The sequence below is a fragment of the Perca flavescens genome, chromosome 6, assembly GCF_004354835.1.
Source record: "Perca flavescens isolate YP-PL-M2 chromosome 6, PFLA_1.0, whole genome shotgun sequence".
NCBI classification, from domain to species: domain Eukaryota; kingdom Metazoa; phylum Chordata; class Actinopteri; order Perciformes; family Percidae; genus Perca; species Perca flavescens.
Window position 1 is genome coordinate 35,021,980 of NC_041336.1, and position 13,752 is coordinate 35,035,731.

Sequence of the window (13,752 nt, forward strand, 5' to 3'; positions counted from 1 at the left end):
TATAATCTTCCTTTATAGGAGTTTCTAGAAGGAAATGACTGTAAAGCTATTTTAGCGATGGAAACAACCTTTACACGCCGCAAGAAGCTGTTTCGAGCACCTTGAACAGGATTCTGAAACAGAAACATCTTTATAAGAGTTTATTGAAGAAATTACTGTTAAGTTTTGCCGCAACAAGCTGTTTAGGAAACTTGAACATGATTCTGACATAGAAACTTCCTTTACAAGAGATTCTTGAAGGAATTGATTGTAATGCTATTTTAGTGATGAAACAAACTTTTTACGCCGCAACAATCTGTTTATAGCACCTTGAACATGATTCTGAAATAGAAACTTCCTTTATAAGACATTCTTGAAGAAAATTACTCTAAAGCTATTTTAGCGATGGAAACAACTTTACGTGACAAAACAAGCTGTTTAGAGCACCTTGAACATGATTATGACATAGAACTTCCTTCCTAAGAGATTCTTGAAGGAAATGACTGTAAAGCTATTTTAGGTATGAAACAAACTTTACACGCCGCAAGAAGCTGTTTATATCACCTTGAACATGATTCTGAAACAGAAACATCTTTATAGGAGATTCTTGAAAGAAATGACTCTAATTGTATTTTAGTGATGGAAACAAGCTTTACACGCCGGAAGAAGCTTTTTAGAGCACCTTGAACATGATTCTGACATAGAAACTTCCTTTATAGGAGTTTCTTGAAGGAATCGATTGTAATGCTATTTTAGTGATGAAACAAACTTTAGACGCCGCAAGAAGCTGTATCGAGCACCTTGAACATGATTCTGACATATAATCTTCCTTTATTTCTTCAAATAAACTTCAAGGAAATGACTGTATAGCTATTTTAGCGATGGAAACTACCTTTACACGCCGCAAGAAGCAATTTAGAGCACCTTGAACATGATTCTGAAACAGAAACATCTTTATAAGAGTCAAGGAAATTACTGTTAAGCTATTTTAGTGATGAAACAAACTTGTTACGCCGCAACAATCTGTTTATAGCACCTTGAACATGATTCTAACATAGAAACTTCCTTTATAAGACATTATTGAAGAAAATTATTCTAAAGCTATTTTAGCGATGGAAACAACTTTACAAGCTGCAACAACCTGTTTAGAGCACCTTGAACATGATTCTGACATAGAAACTTCCTTTACAAGAGATTCTTGAAGGAATTGATTGTAATGCTATTTTAGTGATGAAACAAACTTTACACGCCGCAAAGCTGTTTCGAGAACCTTGAACATGATTCTGACATATAATCTTCCTTTATAGGAGTTTCTTGAAGGAAATGACTTTAAAGCTATTTTTAGGGATGGAAAAAAGCTTTACAAGCCGCAACAAGCAGTTTAGATCACCTTGAACATGATTCTGACATAGAAACTTCCTTCATAAGAGATTCTTGAAGGAAATGACTGTAATGCAATTTTACTGAGGGAAAAAAGCTTACACGCCGCAACAAGCTGTTTAGAGCACCTGAACAGGATTCCATGATATAACCTTCCTTTATAGGAGTTTCTTGAAGGAAACGATTGTAATGCTATTTTAGTGATGAAACAAACTTTACACGCCGCAACAATCTGTTTGTAGCACCTTGAACATGATTCTGACAAAGAAACTTCCTTTATAAGAGATTCTTGATGGAAATTACTCTAATGGTATTTTAGTGATGGAAACAAGCTTTACACATACGGAAGAAGCTTTTTAGAGCACCTTAAACATGATTCTGACATAGAAACTTCCTTTACAAGAGTAATTGATTGTAATGCTATTTTAGTGATGAAACAAACTTTACACGCCGTAAGAAGCTGTTTATAGCACCTTGAACATGATTCTGACATATAATCTTCCTTTATAGGAGTTTCTTGAAGCAAATTACTGTAAAGCTATTTTATGGATGGAAACAAGCTTTACAAGCCGCAACAAACAGTATGATGATGATGATGATGATGATGATGATGATAATGACAGCAACTAGCACTGTAAGCACTCATAACTAGGGCTGGTTTGCTGCTTCCTGGTTTTTAATGAATAGTTTGAGCAGGCTTGTATGCTTTGCTATTTATCATTCAAAATGTCTCCTTAATTCAGCGCTAACCAAAATTCAACAAACTGACAGTTTAGGTTCTGTGTGTTTTCATTGTAACTGATCAGGATCTAATTGATGCTGTGTTGCTGATTAGTTGATTAGTCTAACTGCAAAAAAATCCATGTTTGTTTTTCTTGAGCTCTGAACAGTCCTGCCAATGTGAACCAAAAAAAAATATTGAAACAAGCTGTTTTTGGACAATAAATAAACACTTTTTTGTCGAAGCTGCTGTCTAAGTAACTTTTTAAAGCGTTGTTGTACTCAATGTATAGCCAGCTTTGGTGTTTTGAATGATTACACTTAACACTTAACCATAATATTGTATCTGTACAGTATGTTTTTCTAAGAAGGATAATAAATAAATAAAGTTTTTTTCAATCTTTGGTAGCAGAAGGTTTTCGGAAGTACATTGAAAAAACAACACTACCCACAATGTTACGCGTAACAGCAACGTCTCTGATTGTCCAATCTCGCTGTTACCATAGAAACGTTTACCCCGCAAAAATACGAACGGCTACCTTTGCCTTTTCCATAGATATATATGCCTTTTCTTGCCGTTTTCAAAATGTTTTTTTTTTTGCCGAATCAAATGGTTTATGCTCACTATTCATCTGTAGCTGGTTGTCATGGTTACAGGCTTAAAACTTTCTATCAGCTATTTTCGAATGGGGGAAAAACACTTCCGGAAGCAGAGCCATTCAAAAAGTGGGTAGTCAATGTTGAGCTCTATATTTCTGAAATAAACCAACATATACATTTTTTCATAACATAGAACATCTAGATGCTGTGTAATTACTAATTCGGATTTACTAGATATTTGAAATATTCAGTAGATATATCTTTTCAGAACCCTAGTTTACAACCCTAATTTGCAAACCAGAAGAACTACAACTGTAGTGCTGATTTGTATCAAGCTACATGGCGTGGCTACAGGGAGTTGTAGTTTTTAAAACATTACAGTTTTTCTTAGAATTGGAGGTTGTAAATATTGAGATGAGAGTAGAGTGAGGGGTTTAGGTGTATAGTAAACGCATCTATGTAATCATATTTCAAATATGTAATTGTTAAATTGGTTAAAATTAATTAAATTACATTTTAACAGTATTTGACACACCCCCAGTTGTTGACTATAATGACTTGATAGATGAGGCCAATAGCTTTTTTATAACACTTGGTCCCATGTCTCTAACCCCTTTTGTTACTGAATTACAAGCATTTAAACATGCACCAGAGGGATGTTTCAAAGGGCGGTCATTCAAAGCAGGAGCCATGAAGAATCTTTATACTAACATATGTTACTCTCCAGGACAAGACCTTTCCAACAATGTATTTGGTTCAACTCTACAACAAAGTTTTAATTTTCTCATTTCACAGACACAAGCCAGCAGGTGCACTCTTTCAGAGAGCACTTTCAAGGCTTAATATATAAAATGAAGCTTTTTGTTTGTTTGTTTGTTTCTGACTGTGTAAAAATATTTAACACACACACACACACACACACACACACACAGTTTATTTCTGTTTGGGACACACATGGCATAGGCTATTATGTTAATGCTGCTATTAGGGTTGTAAATCAAACGTGTATTATTAGTGTTATTCAAAACCAAGAGGACACATAGTGTAGCCCTAGGCCCTGTTCTATTCTCTGTAGGCTATTCCTCCATTGAAATTTTTTATTTTGAGCTTTACAAAAGGCAAATATTTAGTTTTTCTCTTAACATTTTCCTCCTTCCAACACCCTGTCACTGTGAGCAACTAAATGCTTCAGCTATGTTTGGCAAATCTAGCATAGCCTATTTAGCCTACTGTAAAATCCAACCAGATGGTAGGCCTACTTAATGTAGAAATTGTTTTATGTTTCAAGAACGCTGATTTAATATTAAGTAGCATATCCCCAGCGACATATTCTTTTAAGTATACAATCAAATGACATAAATAAAATTTTACAATCACAGGTTATTAAACGTCTTTTCTTAATAGAGATATAGTCTAGTGGCATTTGGATGTGGGTTGCGGCCGACCGGGCGGCAATTTGAAACGGAATGGAGCCCATCCACGGCGGACAGCTCTAACCATGATTCGAACGCGCCCCTAGCCTTCCGCTATCCAAACTGACGTAATAAAATGTACTTCTCAGAATCGATGGATAATAATTAAAACGGATATCCTTAACATAAACACGTCATATTGTTGAGTTGTCACGGACACTTTCATATTTTCTCTAAAACGTTAGAAAGAAAAGCTTAACACGTGACAGTAAAGAATACTTGTGAGCGGAAGTACGTCATGCAAGCCATGATGCAAGCTAGCTGGTTTCAGCCTCTATGGTTTCAGCCTCAGCTAAAGAAGCGTCCATAGCAACCAATGAAAACAATGGTTGTCTTGTGCTAGCTGTTGGGTTGTGTTGTGTAGTGTACTTACGTTTCTGTATCTTTATCTTATGTTTTTTTTTTTTTTCCTTTCTTTGCTTGTAGCTTTTCTTCTTCTATCTTGTTGATGTATCAATTGTACTTTTCATATTTTCTTTTGATACTTAATGTCATGCTGCACATTTGAAAATCCAACCATTATTTTTTAATTTATTTTTAAATTAGAAATAAAGTGTAGTCTTCCAACTGTATGCCCACGTTTTCACAAGTTTACTAATCCCTTTGACATAAACCCTCTTTTCAGTATCAATTTTGCAAAATACCTACTAGTGACAATAAACAAGGAAATTTTAACAGTCTGGGTAGTAGGACTGTGGAAAATAAGTTTAAGTTATGTAAAACATCAAATCATACAGTGACCCTGGGTATTGAATAGGTAAGCCAATAATGAAACTGAGAAATAGGATACCTTTTATTTCTAACATGTGTACTCAATTCAGTACAATATAACTTTAAATGTTCCCCACATTTATACGGTTTGAAAGGGACCACATTGATGGAGCCAATAAACAACAATAAAGTACAAAGAATTTTAACTAGGGTAAATTAAAATATATAAGTGTAATCCAAAGGCATGTAGAGGCAAGATTCACAAGGAGCCTATTTTAATGAAAATGATGAACAGGCACCTAATAAATGTTAACAGGCTTTAAATCACGTGTCAACTCAAGGCTGCCGGCCAAATCCGTTACAGACATGCACCAGAGTTCAAATGAGCTTTCACTCAAGCCGGACTTTCCGACCAAACACTCCAGGGTTCTTTTTAAACGGAGTGTGTGTGTTTGTAGAGATGCAGTCGGGGCCATCAAACACAAAAAAACCTCAAACTTGTGTACGTTAAATGCGTAAATATTTGTATTCAACAGAAAAGTCAGATTGGACAGACAGTCTAGCTAGCTGTCTGGATTTACCCTGCAGAGAACACAAAAACTACTGCCAACACAAAGAAACAGGAAGGGGATGGACATCAGCTGAAAATGATGGCTATCCGTGGAATTTTCGGTGGCAATGGACCTAGATATAGACTACTAGAAATCAGGGTGTTTGCATGGTGTGTTGACCCTGGCAATGAAGGCACATGCTTTTTAAAACCACAGGCAGTGTGGGACCATGATTGACACACTGAGCACTGAGACCATGAACGCCACTTCTTTGTAGCATTCTTCTTCTGGTCGTCAAAATGTATGCGGCAGACACAGCACAAATTGCCTCCATCTACCGAAAGAAAAACATAAATATTTTGGAAGTGAAGCCAGTTAGTTGAAATCATTAACATATATAAAACAATGTCTCTAAGGCAGCCATTTCATTTACAACTTTTGCCAAATGAAAATCTCCCTGATTTTTTAACGGTTAAACACCAAGCAAAATTAAATAACAATAAAATAAGTCAGAAAAGACTGTGGAGCCCAGTTGACATTTAAATTGCGCTGGTTTGACAATCAGAGGGGGCTGAGGGGTAACCTGACTCCGCCAGATGGATCGCTTCGCATTTGCTCGGCATATCCATCTGGGAACTTTCCGTTGGAGAACTTTTGGGAAGGGGCGGAAATACTGGTTAGCTGATTGGATAAACTATCTGTCTATCACCTATGTTGGTGATAGACGGGCCAAATCAACCAATCAGATCCACACGGGCGTATGAAAATACAACCACAAGCCCACCCCTGCTGCTGCAGGCAAAGCATAGCTCGTTAGCTCAGCATGCAAGCAACATGTCGGTAAAGGAGATTTACCGTTTGTGTAACGAGAATTTAGGAATAAAAGGCACCATTTCAGGTTCCCGGACCATATTCCAAAAGAAGGATCCAAGAGAAAAAAAGCATTAGCGAGCAGCTAACAGAATTAGGGCTACCGCTGGCTGATAATACTGGTTAGCTGATTGGATAAACCATCTGTCTATCACCACCTAACCCGCCTCAAAACCAACGCTGATTGGCCCGGTCGTTTGGCTATCGGCTCCAAATATTCTCTGCCTCAAGATACCAGACTGATCTGCGAGTGGAAAACTGGAGCTCGCCAGATCAGGACGGTCTCACGAGGCTAGCTGAGGGGCTGGGAAATGAAAAAAATAATTTCTGAAAATGTTAAATTAGGGAGATAATTTAAGTAATTATTTAGTGACACCTTTTATCAGGTGACCTGCACCTCAGTTTATCACAGCATAACCGTTACCATGGTCAAAAAACACAAAACTGTCGTTTTTTCCCCATAGATAACAGGCCTGGCCTTTTTAGTTGTACATGGAAATATCCCTAATTTTCATGTCAGAACCTTTGTTCTTATATTTTATTTTCAGTTGTTTCAACTTCTTTTTTTTTTTTTTGACTGCACCTAAATCAAATGCATTTTAGGTTCAATCCAATTCAACCAGTTTTCACCTGTGTAATTGTAATTGTGAAACATATTGCAGTATTGTAATCTGTTGAAATTACTTGTTTTTATCTTTGCTGCTTGAAAAAGGCATTATTAGTATCAATTGGACTTCCTTAAATATATATAACCACAGTTTGGACAGATACCTTCATCTTCAGTCATCACAATGGCTACATTAGTGGCTGTTTCTGAGGACTCTCCTTCCATCTGCTGTGCACCTAAAGAACATAAAAAAAACACAATAACATCTTTCTAGATGCAAATTTTGAATCTTAATTAAAAATTTTAATTTAGCATTTATACTGTCAATGGTTATAGTAAACATCTAAATCTAAATCTCAACAGCCAATTCAAAGTGTGAAATGATCAGGATACCAAGCTTATAGAAACTGTTTAATGTCACTTGGATAAATATTGTATCTATATATTGTAATTTTCAAACAAGTAAATGATTTGTAGCAATTGTTTTTCAAAATGTATTAAGATTGCAAGAAATACCATTTCCACACATAGCCTCAAAGATCTGTTCCACTGACTTCTTTTGGATGCAAACTGCTGCGTCTGTTGATTTAAAGACATTCAACCATGACACAAAGGTGAAAATTTCATCATATAATTTACATCAGACATGTGGACAGTGGTCAAATATGCTGTGTAATGAGGTTGAATTACAAAAGTTACATATGTAGTGAAATGTGCTTCTTAAGTTTAATGTTAAATATTCATTTAAATTTAATTCAATTTTTTAATTCATATTTTTATTGATCTCCAGCAGTTGGGAGGGTTGGTGCCTTGCTAAAGATCACCTTGGCAGTTCCCAGGAGGTAATAAAACAACTCCGCGTACCTTCTGCGTCCATGTGCTCGGACATTCCCTCTGCCATGTCAGTGGGGTTGCATTGTGCTGTATCTAATTGATATGTTTAGGAAAAAGGAAAACATGTGTAATATGAGCATAACAAATAATTGGTCTTCCTGCATTACTGGAGAACAAATAATCACATAGCAGTATCAATGAAGATTAGTTTAATAGTTTATAGTTAATAGTTTAATGAGCATGAAAAATATGTAAACCATTGCCAAGGGCCATCCCAGTCACATTTAACTAAACACTTACAGGATATTCTGAAGAGGTGCCTTTTTAGAAAACGTGTTATACTATAATTTTAATTAATTTATACTGTTTATTGATCCCCAGTGGGGAAATTACAATTTACACTCTGTTTGTTAGAAATCACTACACACTGGCCTGAAACACACACAGACATGCTCAGGACCTATTCATGCACAAATGGAGAGTCAGAGTGAGTGGGCTGCGGGGGGGGGGGGGGGGGTACGGTGCCTTGCTGGCAGTGCCCAAGAACTGGCATCTCTAGATCTACCAATCCACACTCTGTACTTTGGTCCGTACTGGGACTTGAACCAGCAACCAGCAACTCCCTACAGACTGAGCTACTGCCACCCCCATAATGATGAAAACTCCAACTGAGGAATATTGTAACAATCTTTACAAACTGTCAAAGACGCAAATGCAATAAAGCTGTTCTGGATGTCTGCAATGGCCCAGCACTTAACAAAGACTCACATGAAGGCCTGTATTATTCTTTAGTTAACTTATTTTCCCAACTTTGCATAGAGCCAAATGGTCTGCAGGAACACAAGTGAAGAAAGACAACAGCCACTGTTAATATCACTTACTTATTTCAAATGAAATTTGCTCAGCAGCTGCCAAAATGGCCTCTAATTGGTTTCTTCCGTAGAAGGAGGGCTTCTTGATGTGAAGTCCAATGGGCAGCCCAGCAACTTTGATTGTTACATCATCGTTATTCACAATGGACTGGTAGGGGAGCCTTCCAGTACCTCCGGCCTCCTCTGACATGTTACACAGTTGGATAATTCTGACTTCCCTCCTGTTGAAAGCTAGTTTTTTTAAAGTGTCATAATCTTATGGTTGATGGGTACATAAGATACATAATTTATTAATTTGATAATAATAAAAAAGTGTTTGAACGTATGCTTACTATATCTTTGGTTGAAAAGATCTTGTACTTTTTTCAAAAGCACACTGATGGGCTCTTTAGTAGTAGGTGTTGCGGCTGAGGAGCTGGCTGCAGATGTGAAAACAGACAACAATTAATTCCATAAAACTGTTTTATGTATATTTGCACTATTATGGGGCTGAGTCCATTTGTGTGGACTTTCATACAACAAATATTACCTTTGAAATGCAGTGCAAAATTGTTCACTGTGTCCGTTGAGTCAAGGAACACAGTGGCTTTTTTGCTACTCATTTCAAAGACCTCTAAGCTGGCCTTTTGACTGTCAAAGGATAAAATGGCCGTCTCCACACCCAGAGCCTCAAGCTTGGACACCTTTATAATATTTAGAGAAACAAGCAAACCACAAAAATAGTAAATAATTGATTATAAACAAAATGGACAAACGTTAATTTTAAAGATCCAACATACACTGATGAAACAACTCTTAACAGGGCTAGGCAATCTCTATGAAAACAGTGTTGTCACAGGTGAGAAATAAGTGCTTATGGAGATTACATAAACTATACATTAGCTCCATATACATGGAGTCTAATGGACTCATAGCCATATGTGACTACTAATGTTTCAATTGACCACCTTGATCTGAATAGACTAGCCCAACCAGTAAAAAGTTTGTTTGAGAGGGGTGGTATAAGCCTTCGACAATCTTTTTAATGTGAGAATATTTGATGCTGATAGCCTTGTAAACACTTGACCCAACTACTTTGTTTTACAGATTAATTGTGGTTTTACAGTGTTTATTCTTTTATTTTTATTTATTTTATGCTTGCCATTTCATGTTTAATAATTGCTTATAACATACATTTGGATGGATATGGTTTGAGTATGTGAATCATCGGAGGACCTGATTTAGTATACCCTAGATGTTTAAAAATCAGATGGAATCTTTATTTGGGATGAATTCTTTTCAAATTCTAAAATAATCTACAGATAAACACTCCAATTGTCTGTCACAATGTACTGCTCACATCACAATTGCCATCAATCATCCTTACATCTAATACTATAATGATACCACTAATGCCTAGCAAAGGAAGCTTCTTTCCAAACCTCTAACTTCAGGTTCTTCAGATGCCCTTTTATTTTAAGCTCCCTCATCTCAGGGCTAAGGTCCTGTGTCTGCCCATGTGCCTTCAGTGCTGCTGCCTCCTGAACATACTGCTTCTTCACATCTTCCCTCAATGTGGACCACCTACCCTTAATGTCATTCATTGTGCCTGAGAACAAAAATAGATGCACAGAAAACTTAACACCATAGAGTCAGCATCTCTTTATATAGTAAATTCATACAGAGAAAATCTGACAATCTGTCCAACACACTGGTTCACTTGGCTTGTAAAACCCTGCAACAACGCTGCAAAAACAAGATAACGTTTGCAGTAGATCACCTGATGATTCTTTTCAATAGACACAGCAGTCTTACACTGAGTCTGTGAAATACTTGGCAAATACTTTCTTGAAAATCTGTTTAATGACCCTTGTGAACCCCTGATGTAAACGCTATGTACAACAACAATCCATTTAGTATAACAATTAAAAGCATCAATTAAATATTGTTCATCACCTTTGTTTTTGAGAATGTCCCGACAAAAAAAAGATTGTACGGTGACAGCTCTCTTCTGTAAAGTTTTTGTTTTGGCGGCCCTGGCTTAGAACAAGTTTTACAGGACCTCTTGTAGTTACCAATCCAGTTCTGAAAGAGAGAAAACACAAAAAAAGAGAATTACACCAATTAAACTGAATTCAAATATATGTTATTTATAGTATCAAATCATAACAATTGTCTCATAACACTTTACAGATAGAGTAGGTCTAGACCACACTATAATTTACAAATACCCAACAATTACAATAATTACCCCCAAGAGTTACTGTGTGTGTATGTGTGTGTGTGTGTCCGTCCGTTTATAGCGTAGCAGGGCACTGAAAGGCACTGCAAGGTGTAGCAGGACGTAGCAGGGCATAGCAGGACGTAGCAGGGCATAGCAGGACGTAGCAGGGCATAGCAGGACGTAGCAGGGTTACAGCAGGGCGTAGCAGGGTTACTGCAGGGCGTAGCAGGGCACTGCAGGGCATAGCAGGACGTAGCAGGGCACTGCAGGCTGTAGCTGGGTGTAGCAGGACGTAACAGGGCACTGCAGGGCGTTGAGCAGGACCCCATCAGCAGCTGCAACCATGATTTAGATGCCATCCTAATCCAAGGAAAACTGCTGGGTGAGAAAACATATGGACTCCAGGGAATAAGCTCCCCAGAGCTAGGTTAGTAACAAGCATTTCTAGGACATGGATGAACACAGATGGAAAAGAGAGGAGAGAGGAGCTCAGTGTGTCAAAGGAAGGAAATGCCCGGCAGTCTAAAACTATAACAGCATAACTAAGAGCTGGTCCAAGGCAAACCTGAGCCAACTCTATAAGGGTTGGTAGAGAAATCTGACAACTATGAAGATAAGCAGAGAAGAGAAGGGATGTTAACAAAAACTTTAGATTTTTACCAGCAGTACAGAAGAATTATGTATTTATTTGATATGTTGATTGTAAGTGTGGAATTAAAGTAAACCTTACTTCTATGACATTGGTTTCCAAACCAGTAGCTGATGCAGCTCTTGATATGAGGGGGGAACCAACCCGTGTCATTCCATCCTCAAAAATGTTTTCAAAGTTTCCCTTTGTTCTTCATTAATTTGTGTTCTCTCTTGTTTAATAATAAAGAAAAAGCTGGTCAGCAATAAATCAGTAATAAACAAGTGTCATTGTTAGTTATGTATTTTAATATCATACTATCTTTCTCATACACACTCGCCTAATGCTCCTAGATTATCAATTGTAAGGCTTACCTCTCTGGGCCATCTTCAACCTGAAACACAAACAGAGAGAAACTTGTACATGACAGATTTGTATTAACTTTACACAGACAGACAGACAGACAGACATACAAACATACATAGAGACAGACAGACCTATGCTTTTGGGTATTATTTTTGAAGTTCAATGTTCAGGACAACAATGAATGTTTATGTTAGCCTCCCTCATTGCTCACTTACAAATAAGCAACAGAGACACCACAGTCTATCTATTTCTAATAGACTGACAGTCATCTTATAACAAACATGGCAGGCTTAAATTCATGGATATGCATATACAATGAAACTCTGGACACCTGGAGTCCATTTGATGTATCATCAATGCTACAGGTGCAATCCTTGGTGCAACCATAAAAATACGTTTTGGGTTTGAATATTTCACTCAATAGGCGTATGAATACGTTAATGAGCAGCTACATGCAATAAGCCTTACTATTAACACTGTGAACAGTGTGGAAAACTACTATTAACACTGTGAAGAGTGTGGAAAACTACTATTTACACTGTGAACAGTGTGGAAAACTACTTACTTTAAAGCTAATGGGGACATTTAAAACAAAACGCATTTAGGCTAATAATACAATAACGTTAGCTAACGCAATTGCAACAATTATCTCATGTCAACACTAATATCACGCCATCATAAAACATTTTTTTCTGTATTCTTTTCGCTTATTGACGCTTATTGACTAAATAATCACAGTTTAAAGGCTCTCATTTTAATGGTCTTACCTGTGTATACATATACCGTTATCCAGCAGACTTCCGGTTAGCGGCGACCTGGATGCGATATTACGAATCCCACTATGGCCACGCCAAGTCCCGCCCTTCACACACTACTATTGGCCAGGCGTCCATGCTTACATGTACAGGTCCTATCCCCTGACCAATCCCCTAACCCTAACCTTAACCACTCGAGGTGAAATGCCTAACCCCAACCAATCGAGCTGTTTCGTAGGGCGGGTCTTGGCGTGGCCATAGTGGGATTCGTAATTTTGCGACCTGGATTGCTCCGGGATTGGATCTGGAGTCTTCTCGTGTATTTATCCGTGATTAACCATGCGAATGGATGATAACAGCCCTCTGAGGCTACCAGTAGGCGCAGCAGGCCCCTACTGACCCATATCTATGAGGCTGATAACCACTGATAACGCCCATTCAATCCAATGATAACATTCGAAGCGGGTGACGCAACAAGTTGTTGAGGGCACTTTGAACATGATTCTGACATAGAACTTCCTTCATAAGAGATTCTTGAAGGAAATTACTGTAAAGCTATTTTAGTGATGGAAACAAGCTTTACACGTCGCAAGAAACTGTTTAGAGCACCTTGAACATGATTCTATAATATAACCTTCCTTTATAGAAGTTTCTTGAAGAAAATGACTGTAAAGCTATTTTAGTGATGGAAACAACCTTTACACGCCGGAAAAAGCTTTTTAGAGCACCTTGAACATGATTCTGACATATAAACTTCCTTTATAGGAGTTTCTTGAAGGAAATGACTGTAAAGCTATTTTAGGGATGGAAACAAGCTTTACAAGCCGCAACAATCTCTTTATAACACCTTGAACATGCTTCTGACATAGAAACTTCCTTTACAAGAGATTCTTAAAGGAATTGATTGTAATGCTATTTTAGTGATGAAACAAACTTTACACGCCGGAAAAAGCTTTTTAGAGCACCTTGAACATGATTCTGACATATAAACTTCCTTTATAGGAGTTTCTTGAAGGAAATGACTGTAAAGCTATTTTAGGGATGGAAACAAGCTTTACAAGCCGCAACAATCTGTTTATAGCACCTTGAACATGATTCTGACATAGAAACTTCCTTTATAAGACATTCTTGAAGAAAATTACTCTAAAGCTATTTTAGCGATGGAAACAACTTTACATGACGCAACAAGCTGTTGAGGGCACCT

General features: G+C 37.4%; 1 long non-coding RNA gene and 1 pseudogene across 1 annotated transcript; both read right to left on the minus strand.

The window, feature by feature from the left end:
* Positions 1 to 5,382: 5,382 nt before the first annotated feature.
* Positions 5,383 to 10,565, minus strand: LOC114557204 (uncharacterized; annotated as a pseudogene).
* A 1,050-nt stretch (positions 10,566 to 11,615) lies between these two features.
* Positions 11,616 to 12,969, minus strand: LOC114557206 (uncharacterized). The gene is made up of 4 exons (XR_003692771.1): positions 12,831 to 12,969; positions 12,561 to 12,608; positions 11,802 to 11,821; positions 11,616 to 11,659 (listed from the first exon to the last, which is right to left on the minus strand). It is a non-coding gene; the product is annotated as an uncharacterized LOC114557206 (long non-coding RNA).
* Positions 12,970 to 13,752: the final 783 nt, after the last annotated feature.